Source organism: Peromyscus eremicus, chromosome 3, assembly GCF_949786415.1.
Source record: "Peromyscus eremicus chromosome 3, PerEre_H2_v1, whole genome shotgun sequence".
NCBI classification, from domain to species: domain Eukaryota; kingdom Metazoa; phylum Chordata; class Mammalia; order Rodentia; family Cricetidae; genus Peromyscus; species Peromyscus eremicus.
The window spans coordinates 104,992,054-105,007,093 of record NC_081418.1 but is presented as its reverse complement, the minus strand read 5'-3'; the positions used below and the strand labels follow the sequence as shown (position 1 = coordinate 105,007,093).

The 15,040-nt window shown below is 42.6% G+C and overlaps 1 long non-coding RNA gene across 1 annotated transcript in view; it reads right to left on the bottom strand.

The window, feature by feature from the left end:
- The window catches only part of LOC131906007 (uncharacterized), a 156,393-nt gene that overhangs the window by 98,022 nt on the left and 43,331 nt on the right, over positions 1-15,040 (bottom strand). The gene's annotated exons all lie outside the window — the stretch shown is intronic.

Sequence of the window (15,040 nt, the reverse complement as noted above, 5' to 3'; positions counted from 1 at the left end):
CGTAACTTTTTTTTTTTAGCCTGAAAAACTTCAAAAGTATATTTCTGATGATCTACAGAGATGGAACTAATATTTTTTAAATTTGCTTCTACTTTTAAAATACAAATATAGTGTGTGTGCATGTGTGCATGTGTGTGTGTGTGTGTGTGTGTGTGTGTGTGTGTGTGTGTGTGTACAATATGCACATGGTGCACATGTGAGCATGTGAGGTGAATGTTTACCCATGGGTACTCTTGTTCCTACATGAGCATTTGGAGGTCAGAGTTCAGCATCTGGTGTTTTCTTCTCTCTCTCTCCACAGTACTTTCGGAGGAAGGGTCTCACACTGAACCTGCTGCTGTCCTGTGTGGCAAGGCTAGGAGACCCACCCATGCTGGGGTTACAAACATCATCACATCTAGCTTTCACATGGGCATTGGGGATTCGAATTCAGATTCTCATGCTTGCACAGGCCAGCGATCACTTCATGTACTGAGCCAGATCCCTAGCCCTAAAAACAATAGCAAGCAAAAGAGGATTTAAGCAAGACATTCCAAGTATAGTCTCATTCCTTAATCCACTTGCATTTGTGTCCTCTACTCTTTATACTGGTGTGTTCATCCGTTTATTGGTTGTTTGTAAAGCACTTCATGTATGTCCTCCCGTTTTTTGGGCAAGGGTCAGTGAACACATTCATCATAGGCCAGGTGGTATTAGATTTAGAGGGTCCCATGGTGTCTGACACAACCACTTAGCCCCCACATGGAAAGCTGTTGCAGATAACACGTGAACAAAGGGGCTGACAATGTTCTAATAAAACTTTATTCACAAAACAGTGGGTCAGAATTAGCCTATTGCTAACTACATGGGCTAACTGTAGTGCTACCACAGACTGTGAAACTGTAGACACAAGTTAAAGAAAAAAGTCTTATTGGATACTGCAATGTGTGTGTGTGTGTGTGTGTGTGTGTGTGTGTGTGTGTGTGTGTGGCAGGGGGGCGTGTTGATAACTACTAACAAAAGAGAGTGACTAACGTTTTTCTCATATTAAATTAAATTAATTCAATTAAACTTCAGTGTGATGCTTTACTCAGTTATTTTGTGAGTATTCTCTGTACCTAGTCAGTCATCATGTTCACTGATTTTTCTGCCTCCTAATAGCCTGCCTAACTAACTGGTATCCCACATCTCAGTTCAACCTAACTTATGGGAATATAAATGAGAGAGCAACTCTTATCAATGGGTCTGTCTTATAATTGATTCCTCCTCTATTCTTTGCTTCCACTTTGAACAGGGAAACCCAAAAATTCTGCTCAGAAAAAAAAAAAAAAAACGATAAATGCAAAAGGTGTTGACTGTTGGCTGTGGAGTTAGTTCCTGTTTCTGGTGCTTTCCTACAGCTTTAGGGGACCCTGAAAACCAGATCCTGAAGGCTGGAAGTTCAGAAAAACTTAAGGGAACAGACACTCAGGACCCCACACTTCCCAGTCAGAGTTTGGATACTGTGACCACGTACCAGCCCCTTGCCATTTATTCACTTGGGAAGAAAGTCTCCTCTTGGAGGCAAGCGTGTTCTTCTTCAAACTCATCATGCATTATTTTAATGCCAAGTGGATACAGAGGACAGTGAGTGGGCTCCTGTTGGGAAAGTCTCTCTGATAGCATGACACAATCCCTCTGTCTAGGAGATAGAGTCGTGAAGGGAGGGGACAGGTTTGAGGTAGATGGGGATAGAAGACAAAACAGGCGGGACAAATCCTTCTTCCTCTCTGCTTGACATTTGGTGCCAACTCTGTCCCAGGAAGCGGGAGCACCAGAGAGCTGCTGTGTCCAGTCTGCTTGCTAGCTTTTCTCTTTGGAGAGGAGTTTTCCTGGAGCTCTCCAATAGGGCGATGGGATTCTCCAGATAATAATAATGACAAAAATATCTGATTTTCCATGCATGAGTTACAAATGTTACTCAATCCTCATATCTGACTTACTAGGTAGCACCATTATCATCCTCACTTCATACACGGAGAAGCAGAGTCACAGCAATACAGAGAGACTTGTACAACCAAGCCTCCTGATGTACCTAGCCCTGGGATTTGTGTTTTCCATGTCACTTCTCCATGACTCCTATGAGACTGAGAATATGCTACTAAATTCTTCCATGGAAGAACACATCCAAGTCATAGCTAGTACCCAGGCCTTGCTCAAAGTTTCACTATCTCTGACAAAGGCATTGGAAAAAGTAGCATCTATAGATACCCAGTGTTGCTGTGCTACGTGTACTAATCACTGCATTTGGCAGATGTGAACACAAAAGCCAATGTGTGCCAATAGATTCAGCCATTTGGGGAAGAAAACTAGAATTGTCATCTCTCTTGCTTTGGATCTTGTATCTATTTTCTCAAATTGTGGTACCCAATATTGAGGAACAACGATGTAATTAATTCTCATCCCATGACCCCAACATAATGTATGGGCAATAGCAATAGTAAAAAGGAAAAATAACTGTGCCCTAGTAGGCATTGTTCAGAGTAGACCATATGCATTATTACTATTCCATTGAGGGAACTACTTCAAGTTATAGAAGGCAAAGGAGGAATGAAATTTGAGGTTGTCAAGTGGGCTTTTGGTATATAAAAGGGCAATGACTATTTTATTGGCTACATGACGTCTTAATAGACAAGTCGAAGATTTGATTACAGTGGTCTTTGATGTTAACATCAAGTAATTTTGCCTTTCATGGAGCCACTCACAATAGTTGGTAATTAGCATTGTCTGGGAGCATTTAAAGGTAGAAGTAGCTCAGAGGTACTGACTGCAAAACAGCAATTTGAGATTAGATCAGGTCATTGCACTTGAAGCCCATTTTGATCTGTGCACCTCTTCGGCATGTGGACATACCCGATAGCAAGCCACTAACACCTGTCACTTGCACTATGCACACAGCTCCCATACTTTCAGCCCCCTCCATATAGTCTAGTCTACTCATAGGCTGCTTTCACAATACACATACTGGAACCTTGCTAAAAGCCGTGGCTCTCCAATATAGGACGTCTAATGCCAGCCTTTGTCTTAGGATGAGAAGGAAAATCTGCAGCACACTGCTGTCTTTGAATCCCTGCTCCAGTCTCCTTCCATCTCTGCACCATTTCTTCTTCCTTGGCTGCCTCATGCTTCTTCCTGACTTGGGTTTCATTCTCTCCTGAACCCTCCTCCTCTGTTGTGGTTGTCCTATTCATAAACATTGCTCAGGCTCCAGCCTGAACGCTGCCTGCACCTTAGACGTTCTTCCCTGTTAGCTTAGAAGCAGTTCCCTTGCTGGAAGTTCATACACCATTCCCTTCTCATATTTCTTAGCACATATCTCAATCTGTATTTATTTGGGTTTTGTAGCTACTAATTCTTCTGTCTGATGTCACAGCACCAGAAGTCTGTCTTGCTCACTGCTCTAATCTCAGTACCTCACATCACACCTGGTACATGCCTGGGACTATCTGTGGACACTGAATCTTGGTGATGTTGTGAGCCTCTCTAAGTTTTGCCACCCAGGCTTCCATGACCAGGTGTGGTCAGTACTGATACCATTGATGAGTAATTTAAATGCTGTTGATTTGTATCTAGTGGATATGGTTGCATGGACTGTGAACTATCCAGCTCCATTACTGGATTAGAAACATAAAGCACAATGGCTCTTCATTGGGTAAATGAATGAATAAATGAATGAAGGAATGGGAGAAACCATTGATTGGTCATTAATACAGGTATCTACTGAGGTAAGCCATATTTGACAGACAATAATTCCTAAAAAACTACAAGTTTCCATGTGGATATAAATGTCTTTATATGTCATATGTCAGAGCTCCAATTATTTTGATACTACATGTGTTCCAAATGAAAACTTTTCCCTCTTCATTTGAATTCCACAAGTACTTTTTATAATCTTGAACTTCACCCTCCAGGTGACAGTATGACATCCTGTTTTGACTTTTTAAGCGTACAGGGACCTCATTTTTGATTTGCAGTGAGAAGGAGCTAAAAGCTGCTCTCATTTGGGAGCCAGAATGCACTTTCAATACAGCATTTTCTCCAGTGGGACCCCTTGAGTGACAGCTGCAGTATTACAGTATGATAGTGAATTAAATGCAATCATCAGGGGAAGAAAAATGTGACATCCAGAAGAAATGTCTAGATCCTGGTGCTGAGAGTCGAATCAGCAACTTCAGATGGCCTATGGTGCCATTCTCCAGGTCCTCTCACACAGGCCCTTCTGTGTCTACCCCAGGCTTTAGTGCATCTGAAACTGATCTGTGCTTGTTAGAACACCATTTATCATAACACTTAAAAAGGGGAATGATGCAAGAATAAAACAAGGTCTTCAAAACAAAATGATTCAGCTCAGCAGTGAACAATTTGCCTACCAGGCATAAGGCTATGGTTCTGATCACCAGCAGGGCAAAAATCCCGTCCTTCCCTCTCCCCTCACCCTCATTTTTATTTATTTTTTGATTGATTGATTGATTGACTGATTGATTGATTGATTGATTGACTGTGGGGCGGGGGGTTGGGATTGTTTTGGACAGAGTCTCATGTATCGCATACTAGCTTTGAACTCACAATGTAGATAAAGTTGACACTGAATTTAGGATTATCCAAACTCTACCTCTTGGGTGCTGAGGCTACAGATACAAACACCATGCCTGCTTTATGCACTGATAGAGGAAGACACCTGACTGACCTCTGGCCTCGGGACAAGCACACACACATTTACATACACACAAATACCTATAAACACATGTAATGCACTATTGATGACATGCTAAGTAAAGGCATTTAATAACAATATTCGGACAATGGTATTCTTACAGGGATCAGCAAACGAGAGGTTCAAGAAATGGAGGCCACTGAGGGGAGAACCGGGCTACATCTCCATGTTTACTGACTGTTGGTGACGGCTGTCATGGTACCATGACAGATGGAATCAGAGTCAACTAGTTAGGACGGACCTTACCCAGCCTACAAAGTCTAACGTACAGTTTGTCTCATCACAGAAGAATTTCACTGAGCCCATTCTATAATGACATTAGATGTCTCTAAGAGAACGTTCAGTGAGATGCACACACAGAGGAGGAGAGTAATGCTTTCTGTGTAGGTAGCAAGAAAAGTTCTCATCACTGGATGCTGAGGTTAGAGACATAATCTGCATTTCACTCTTTTTGCTCTGTAGTTTCTACAAGAAACATGCATTGCATTTATAGTAAGCACATGAATAAATGCTATGGGTATCTCTTTAAAAAATCACCCTGTTGTCCTGAGCATTTTCTTCACCACCACTAAGAATTTTGTGATGAGCTGGCTGTGTAGAAAGCTGCTCTGAGTGGAAGGGGGGTGAATGCGGAAGAATTTGTTTCCTAATACACCCCCACTGCCACCCCCACCCCAAGTCAAAGGAGAATATGGAAACAATGTAGTAGAGATAGGAAAGCCTCACTAGCTTTGGGGTAAGCAGCCAACTGGCCATCGTAAGTTTTTTGTGGTTATTCCCATGTCTCATTTCTTTCTGTTTCCCCCTAAACGACAACAGGGATCCTGAGTTGTTTTTGCAACAGCTTGCTGTATATGGCTTACACATACTATGCTGAGAAAAAATGGTTTTATTTAGCCTATGGGTGGCAGTGCTTTTGAAATTCCTCAGTGAATGCAGAATAACAGCCCATTTCTGGCTATAACAATAACATAGCCACCATTACAATAATATAACTAACGATTTTGGAACAATTCTCTTAAGAAACAGCAAGCTCACAATCAGTGCATTTTATCCTCTTAATGAATTTTTGAGAAAGATCCTGCCAGCCCATTTTCACCTGAGAAAGTAAAGCTCTAGGAAAGGTGAGCAGGTAGCCAAAAAGTACCCCCCTAAACAGAGAAGGAGAGAGAGAGAGAGAGAGAGAGAGAGAGAGAGAGAGAGAGAGAGAGAGAGAGAGAGAGAGAATATCATGGATGGCATGACACTAAGAAGTGGTGAGAATGTCTGATTTTTTCTCATTAAATCACTGAGAGTATTATCTAGAGTGGATAGAAAACACAAGCAGATTAATTTTAGGTGATGCTAAGAGACTTCTTATTTAAAATAGCAATTTGGGGAAGCTTTTTGGTAACATGTGCTATAAATCCAAATTGATGTTTTTGTTCAAGTAAATACTGAATTTCACACAGCAGTCACAGTGCTGATGCTCACACTTCAGCTGACATTATTTATTAGTGCCACATGGAAAAACACAGACTAGGTGGATATGTCCATTTTGTTCTAATCAGGGAATTCCGAGAAGTGTATTCTCACCAACTGAAACCTTTGTTTTTGGTTTGCTGTCTAAATTAAAGCAAGTGTTGCTGGAATGCTGACTTAGCGACCATAGGTCTGCTGAGATGTTGGGAGATGTCTGTATCTGTCATTGGCCATTTCGTAGTACTAAATGGAAACAGAATTATTTTAGCATTTTGAAATTAGTATTCCCTAGTTATGCCAAACAAACACCTAATTTTTGGCAAATACTTCTATCTCATAGGTAGAACTGAAAGTCTTTTTCTATCTGTCCACAAATGCAGTAAAAGAAAATATTAACTTGGCCTTTAGAACCAAAATATAAATGCTGGGATATCATCTTATTCCAGCAGTGTGGTAGTGCTTAAAAAATGCTGCTAAGGATCTGGACAAAGAGGATGCTTTCTGTGCTGGTGGTGGAAATGTAGACTAGTATAGCCATTGTGGAAAATGGCACAGAGGTTCCTCAGACAGCTAGGGCTAGAACAAGCATATGTTCAGCATACGTCCAAAGAAAATGTGCTCACCATACTGTTGGTACATCTGCTATTCCAATACCCACAATAACCAAGACATGTCTACCAAGGGGTCCATTGATAGATGAGTAAACAGAAGCTCCCCACCACACATAAATACACACACACACACACACACACACACACACACACACACACACACACACTGAGGTACAAGAATGAATTGCTGCCGTCTGTGTCAAAATGGATAAAATTGAAAGACACTTTCTTCAATGAACTATCCAGGCACAGAAAGACAAATATGGCATGTTCTCAATAATTGTGGAGGCTAAAAACATTGACTTCTTAAACTAGACTACAGGTCATTAGGGGCTGGGAGGGAGAGTGGCTACAAAGAGGCTGTGCAATAGCCACCAATACACAGGAATATACCGAGATTGGTATATTTAATAAGCAGGAGGAATGGCTTCCTGTGTTTTATGCGCAAGTGGGGTAACTATGGCCTGCAACAGTTCATGATATACTTCAAAATAATCAGAAGGCCTTGATGCGTCCCAGTGCATAGGATGATAAATGAGGAACTGGAAATGCAAAATACCCTAACTTGATCATTACTCATTATATATGCATGCATTAACTTACTGTGCTGAACTCCATAAATAGGGACAAAGATGTACTAATTGAGAACATGTCAAGCCAACAGTTTACCCCCAACTCACGGGAACTTCTACTTGAAACATACTAGGAGATAAATAAAAACAGAGTATATTTTTAAACCCTTTACAGCTTCTGTCATTGAACATTAATAAAATTAGATATACTACTGTTATCTTCATTTTATAGAAAAAGAACAACTTGAAGTTCAGATGGCTCAGGGAACATGCCAAGAGTACTGGGTATGCTTGCAATCCCAGTGCTGAGGAGACGGCGATAGGTAGATCCCTGGCCAGTCAGCCTAGCCTGCTTGCTACATTCCATGCCAGTGAGAGAGCACTTAACACCCTGTTCCTTGACCTCTGCGTGGACATGCATACATGCTTGCATGCCCAAACACGCACATAAAGACATACAAAGAAATAAACATGCAAAGGACGCACAACCACCAAGAGGCAACATAAGATACAACTTCTAGACTGCAGGGCTGGATTTCTGAGTTTGGGTACTGTTGACATGGAGCCTGGATAGTCCTTTGTGTCCTGGGCAGTGACATGTTCCTTCAAGAGTGCTCAGCAGCCATTTGATGGCAGTAGTAGTTTTTCTTTTTCCCCAAGCTATAACCATCAAATGTCTCTGGACTTCTAGGTCCTTCAGGGGCCAAATGTCCCTGGTTTAGAACCCCTGCTGGGAGTCCCTTATCTTCAACACTGTGTTTTTTGTCTTTTCAAGACAGGTCAAGGTCACCTCTATTCAGTGACCCAGGCAAGCTCTTCTCCACGTGTGCACATCTGGATCCCAGCCAACTTCAATTCTCTCTCATTTACCTTGGAAGGAAATGCCAGGCGCCCACAATCTGAGGTGACTTGGGATATGGATCCAAAGCTAAATGAATAAAAAATAATGAATTGCCCTGCTCTCATTACCAGAAATCTGAGCTAGAACTGGATCCATGTGCTCAGGGTGGGGACTGTTAAAGGGGAGCCTGGGTGGGAAGACTTCAAGTTCTGAGTATTCACCGTTTCACTTGGAGTTAATTTGATGAGGAAATAGAATAAGAATTGCAAAGTCATCAAAGATGATGGGTTTTTCTTTATGACCCTTGGCACTAGAACAGAGGGTCTATTTTTGTGGGTTTTTGAATTTCCAGAATAAAGGGAATAAGAATGTTTAGGTAATGTTTGGATGGTTTGGAGACTGTTCTTACATTAGTGATAGGTCAATTAATATCAGAACAGTTCAAAGAAGCAATTATTTTAATTTATAAATTACTTCAGAGGTAGGAAGCTGCCATCCATTAATGTGGTTTGCACAAATCAGAGAACTCATGGTTATGTGTGTTTGTGTGTGCACCTCTCTCTTCATGTCACCCTATCTGGCCTGAGTTTCCAGACCAGATTACAGACCTCCCTGATTACATATTTGTCTCTAGGGCTAAAAACATAAAGCATTGCATTTTGCCAATTTGAGGCCTGGCTGAAACTTCCTTCCTTTTTGAGTTTTTGCTGAGAAGTAGCGAGCACCACAGATGATGTGGTTTCTAAAAATCACCTTCTAACCTTACTCTGTAAATGGCAGGGTCTGTGAGTGGAGGCTCCTCAGTAGGTTACCTTGCTTCTTGGGGATTGTGCAAAAAAGAGAGAGCCAGAGTGATTTCTGGGTAGAGGGAGCATAGTGGACAATTAGCTGGTGAGCTGCCTCCAAATGTCATTTAAAGTCATGCAAATCAAGCATTTTCCTTTCTTTCTTTTCTTTTTTTTAATGTTGTTTTTTATTTTTATGTGTTTTGTTTTGTTTTTTCCTAGACAGGGTTTCTCTCTGTAGCCCTGGCTGTCCTGGACTCACTTTGTAGATCAGGCTGGCCTTGAACTCACAGAGATTTGCCTGCCCTGCACCACTATGCCTGGCCTCTTTCTTTCTTTCTTTCTTTCTTTCTTTCTTTCTTTCTTTCTTTCTTTCTTTCTTTTTTTTCTTTCTTTCTCTTTCTTTCTTTCTTTCCTTCCTTCCTTTTTTCTTTTTCTTTCTTTCCTCCCTCCCTCCTTCCCTCCCTTCCCTTCCCTTCTCTTCTCTTTCTTTTTTAAGTCCTTTCATTATTATTTAAATTCTTGAGTGACTGGAACTGGAGATCTAGATGGCTTGGTAGTTAAGAGCACTTGCTGCTCTTGCTGAGGACTGGGACTCAGTTACCAGCACCCACACGAAGTGGCTCGCAAACACCAGGAATGCTACTTCCAGGGAATCTAAAACATGCTTCTGGCTTCTGTGGCACCCACATAACATTAAAAAAACAAAACAAAAGATCCCAAACAAACAAACAAACATAACTCCTGTGTAGCAAGAATCTTATCAGGTCTTATTAATGAAACAAACCTGGAGCCAAGTACTGGGGTGAATACTGGAAGATCAGAGAGACAGAACAAGCCACAGCTAACCTCACCTGGCCAACTTCTCAGCTGATCTTGTTTCCTCAGACTGGAAGCTTCTCAGTCCTCATCCAGAATGAATCTCAGCTGAACTGTGCTGCTCAAAACCTAAAAGCTTAACCAGCCAAATGCTTAACCAGGCCAAATGCTTCTAGTTCCTGGTCCTCACGCCTTATATATCTTTCTGCCTTCTACCATCACTCCTTGGGATTAAAGGCTAACTCCTTGGGATTAAAGGTGTGTGTCACCATGCTTGGGTATAATCTTGAACAGATGGATTTCTGCCTCTGGAATGCTAGGATTAAAGATGTGTGCTACCACTGCCTATCCTAAGTATCTAGTGGCTTTTCTGTTCTCTGACCCCAGATAAGTTTATTAGGGTACACAATATTTTGGGGAACACAGTACCACCACACTCCTGAGTGACAGCAAAGTACCAATCATTGTGCCCAACACTAGAGCTATGAAAAGATTCAGGTCAAATGCAGACTTAATGGGAAGCAAACTAGGAAGCCGGGTATTGGGGGAAAACTGCTTGCTGTCATGGGTAAAATACAAGGTGTCGGAGGCCCCATACCTATTCTAGAAGTTTTCAGAAGGAAAGGACTATCAGTTCAATGCTGAAATGAACAGATGTTAGCCCAGTGACCTGGAGCATAGGAGGTGGGAGCTGGGGAGGAATGGGAAGGCATCGCAAGGAGCAGGTGCCAAGGTCCAGAAGCAAGAAAGTTTCTGGCAATCTCAGAAAGCAGAGTTCAAGAGAAAACAGTTCAGGGGAAAGAAGGGGGTGGGGAGTGGAGCCAGCAATGTGAGTAGGCACAAGAACATTAAATATTTCCTAAATCATGGTAGAAGACATTGGCATATGTCATCAGAATATGGCATATTGGCACCTCCTTTGAGCTGAGGAATACTTGGGTATGCAAGATTAATGGAAAACAATTCAAACAAAAGAGCACGGCTGAGAAAGGGATGCAGGAATGTGGTGGGGGAGGTGGGACTGGGCCCATGCCAGTGAGTGTGAGACCAGAAAGAGGAGCCTCTGAGGCCTCATGGAACCTTCAGAATTTAGTTGTGACCCAATCCAGCTAATAAGAAATCCACCAGTAACCCTTTCTTTACATATCTTTCTCCCCCTAATAATTTAGGATAGAATTCTGTTGTCAGAGACCAAGATGAGAGAGAGAGAGAAAGAGAGAGAGAGAGAGAGAGAGAGAGAGAGAGAGAGAGAGAGAGAGAGAGAGAGAGAGAGAGAGATTGTATTTATGGGCTGCACTAATAAAATTTTCAGGCATTTGTTGAGTTTGTTGAGTCCCCGCTCCATGCCTGGTGGTACTGCTCTAGGGCTGACTACTGACTATCTTGCTTTCAGAGAACACTCCTCTTAGTAATGGGGCTGGTCCCAGGAGAGCCAAGCGTGTTCACACCACAGTCAGCTCTAAAGACGAGAAACAGCAAGGTTACTTAGCAGATCATTCTTTACAGAAAGGAAGTCTCTTCAAAGGTGACACTTCAGCTAAGATCATAGCAAAGAAGAGCCCACCAAGCTAATTCCGACACATGACCAAGGCCTTGGGATGAAGCGATGGTGAGCTGGAGACTTGGGAAGAATATTAGGAGGGACATGGTAAACCATAGTGTGGCACCTAGAGACCACCCTGGGGGGACATGTGGATGTTAAAGTCACTTCCTTAATGATTAGACATTGGCAGACCCATTCCAAAGGTTGAAATAAACCGTCTGCTTTGAGCTATGACGTTATCTGTGTGATTGGCGCAAATTGTTTATTGTGAGATTCCTACATTCTACCTCCAGGTGAGAAAGCCTTTGCTGTGATATATTTCGGTGGGAAAGCAAAGCAGATGGCCTGAGGAAAAACCCTTAATTAGAACAATGACTACACCACAAGTCCAGGCTGCTAGGTGTGTCCAGGCTGCCAGGTGTCGGTCAATAGTCCAGACCTTTTCTGGAAAGAAGAGCAAAATGAAGCGGCAGAACTTTCCACTTAGACAGAGGAACACACCCAACACCACCAGGACCTGTGTGAACTGTGGGCCAGGTGCCTCATCAGTAATTAACTCAACTCTTTAATTACAAAGAGTGTTTAGGAAACTGAAGTGATGAGAAGATTAGCCTTGGGGATGTCTCCGCTCCAAGGACTGTTCTGCCATTGCCAAGTCTCCCATGCCAGCCGGGAAGGGGTACAAGGATTTATAAGAAGGAGACAGTTCAGTGTGTTAAGCACTTGCCACACAAGTGTGCGGACCTCAGTGTATATACCTAGACGCCACATAAAATCGAAACACGTTTGTAATCCCTGTGCTCCCATGGGAAGATGGGCAGTGGAGACATAAGAATCTTGAGAAGTTTGAAGTACAGCCTGCTAAATGCAGCAGTGAGACCTGAAGCAAACAGTGGAAATGGAAGACGAGTATCTATGATTAGCCTCTGACCTCCACATCCTACACCCACACCCACACAAACACCCTCATACTCTCCATACTCTCCATACTCTCTCTCTCTCTCTCTCTCTCTCTCTCTCTCTCTCTCTCTCTCTCTCTGTCTCTCTCTCTCTCTCTCATACACACACACACACACACACACACACACACACACACACACAGGAATTTATAGGCAGACAGTTGTGGGTGTGAGACTGGTTTCCACTTCCTACTCAGGGACAAAACGTCTTAGCATCTTAGCATCAGTTTTCTGAGTCTATAAACTGGGGATCATTGTGCTCGGCTCAAACAGCTGATGAGAGAAACCCCAGCACATGGTGTAGACCCTGTCACTTACATTTGCTTGGCTTCTCAGCTCCATCAGCCCTGCCTTTTCGGGAGAAGACCAGGCTTTACAGCCTCCAACTATAGCACTGGTTATTTCTTCCACAGCCCTCACCTTTCCCTGGAAGAGAGAGCAGACTCCTGTCGACTTGGCTTCACTTTATCACCACCAAAGGATGGCAGTTAATCAAGGCATGGCGTGAAGAAAACCATGAGATGCTCTTCATGATGAAAGCCTTACCTAAAGGCTCTTGTTTGTTATTGAAGTACTGTTAGTGTCTAGCAAAATTTAAAAATACAAAACAAGAGGTGGGCTTGTGAGTACGTGGAGGCTGAGGAGGAGAATTCTTAGCACTGTTAATTTATGTTTGGCTCATATAACAAGTTACATCACACTGTTTTGAAAACATTACCATAGTACCATTAAGTTTAATCTTCTGGTCCAATGACATTATCACATCCAAGTCGAGAATACTTGTTGCTGTGAAGGTATATTAACAGCTAGAAACTTAAATAATCATTTTATTTGGATAAATTTCAACATCGGCACTCCCTGCTTGGTGTATGTTTTATGAAATCTTAATATTCAGAGACAACAGGAAACTGAGTGATCTTGAAAGAATATGGGCATGGACCTGCTTGGTAATTAACTGCTAACCCTTCCCACGACTTGGACACAGTTTTGTAGTAAACTCGGCACCTGTGAAGTCTGGCATTTGAGTCCCAGCTCTACCTTTTATCAGATATTTGATCTTGGCACAAACTGTGTTGTCTCTAAACCTCAGTTTCCTTCTCTGTAAAATGTGGAAACAACAATAATATTCACCTTATGAGCTGTTATTAGACTAGAGCCCCAGGAGAGTGGTCGGAACAGAATCCACCGCATAGTAAGAGGTCAGAGAAGGAAGCCATCATCCACCGTTAGCTGTGCTGCCCTTAGCAGGCTGCCCTAAGCAACCTGGACTCTAAAAACTTCCTCTGTAAAATACAAGCTCCCTCCTGGCCCCTCTTCATGCCCTGGCCCCCCTCCCTTTCTCTGCTATTCCGTCTTACTATAAAGCCTGGAGTGGCCTTGAACTCCTAATCTTCTTGCCTCAGCATCTTTCATACCAGTGTAATACAGGTTTTGGATTAGAATCAATGTTTCCCAAACGTAATTATTCTTAGATGGCCTTCAAATTATTTGTCATTTTTTTGTGAAAAATATAGTTTAAAAATAATGAAATTGCCCTTGGTGTAGCTGTGTAAATTTATGAATTTAAAATAAATATGTCATTCTGTGTGGTCAAGTGACTGTTTGATATGGGGATCAGAGGAAGCCTTGAGTGAATGAAGTCCTTAGTGAATCTGTGGGTTTGACATGGATATGGCTATGTCAAGGACCCCAGAGCCTTAGCCCCGTGAGAAATGGCAAAGCTTTCCATGGGCTAGGCTCAGGGAAATGCCAAAGTCTTACTTCCTGGTCCAAGTGTTAACAGTGTGTGCAGAAAATGCCCACCATAGCTTTCTCCCCACCATGGATACTTACAGCTTGAAGACTGCTTCCTTCCAGAGACTGCGTCTACTGGGATTAGCTAACCTGCCTCCTTGGTTCAGCTGTATGCAACAACCCCTGCTGTGGAATGCTCTTTCTGTATGCTGTGAATATGTGTTACTACTATTGGTTAATAAAGAAGCTGCTCTGGCCTATGGCAAGACAGGTTATAGCTAGGCAGGAAATCCAAGAAAGATTCAGAGAGAAGAAAGGCAGAGTCGGGGAGACGCCAGCCCACCCCACAAGGAGCAAGATGCCAGCAGACTGGTAACACCACAGCCACGTGGCAATATATAGATTAATAGAAATGGGTTAATTTAATATCTACTAGCTAGCTAGCAATAAGCCTGAGCCATAGATCAAACAATTTGTAATTAATATTAAGCCTCTGAGTGATTATTTTATAAGCTGCTGCAGGACCGCAGGACAGAGAAGTGTCTGGCTACAAACCCCGCCTCCCTGTCCAGCTGTATATAGTGAACATGCTGAGCTTCTAGGGTGCGGCAGCTTCTCCATCCGATCCCCCCAGCTTTCCTGCCTGTGTGTCTTTTCTTTGTTTATTTCCTCTCTGTATCAATAAGGCCAAGTACCTGGAGCCCTGCAAGGATACGGCAGCTTATTTTTCTTTCATTTTGGTTTTTTGAGGCAGCTTCTTCCTATAACCTACTCAGACTCACTATGTAACCCAGGATGGCCTTGAACTTGTTTGGTCCTTCTTCCTTCAGTCTCCTGAGTGCAGGAATTACAAGGCAATACCAACATGCCCAACTAATGGAACTGACTTTCAGAGCACAGAGGATCACACCACCCACCTTTCCAATGTGCAGTTGTACAAGACTCCATCGCTGGAAGGCAGACCCAGCCACAGACATCATGCT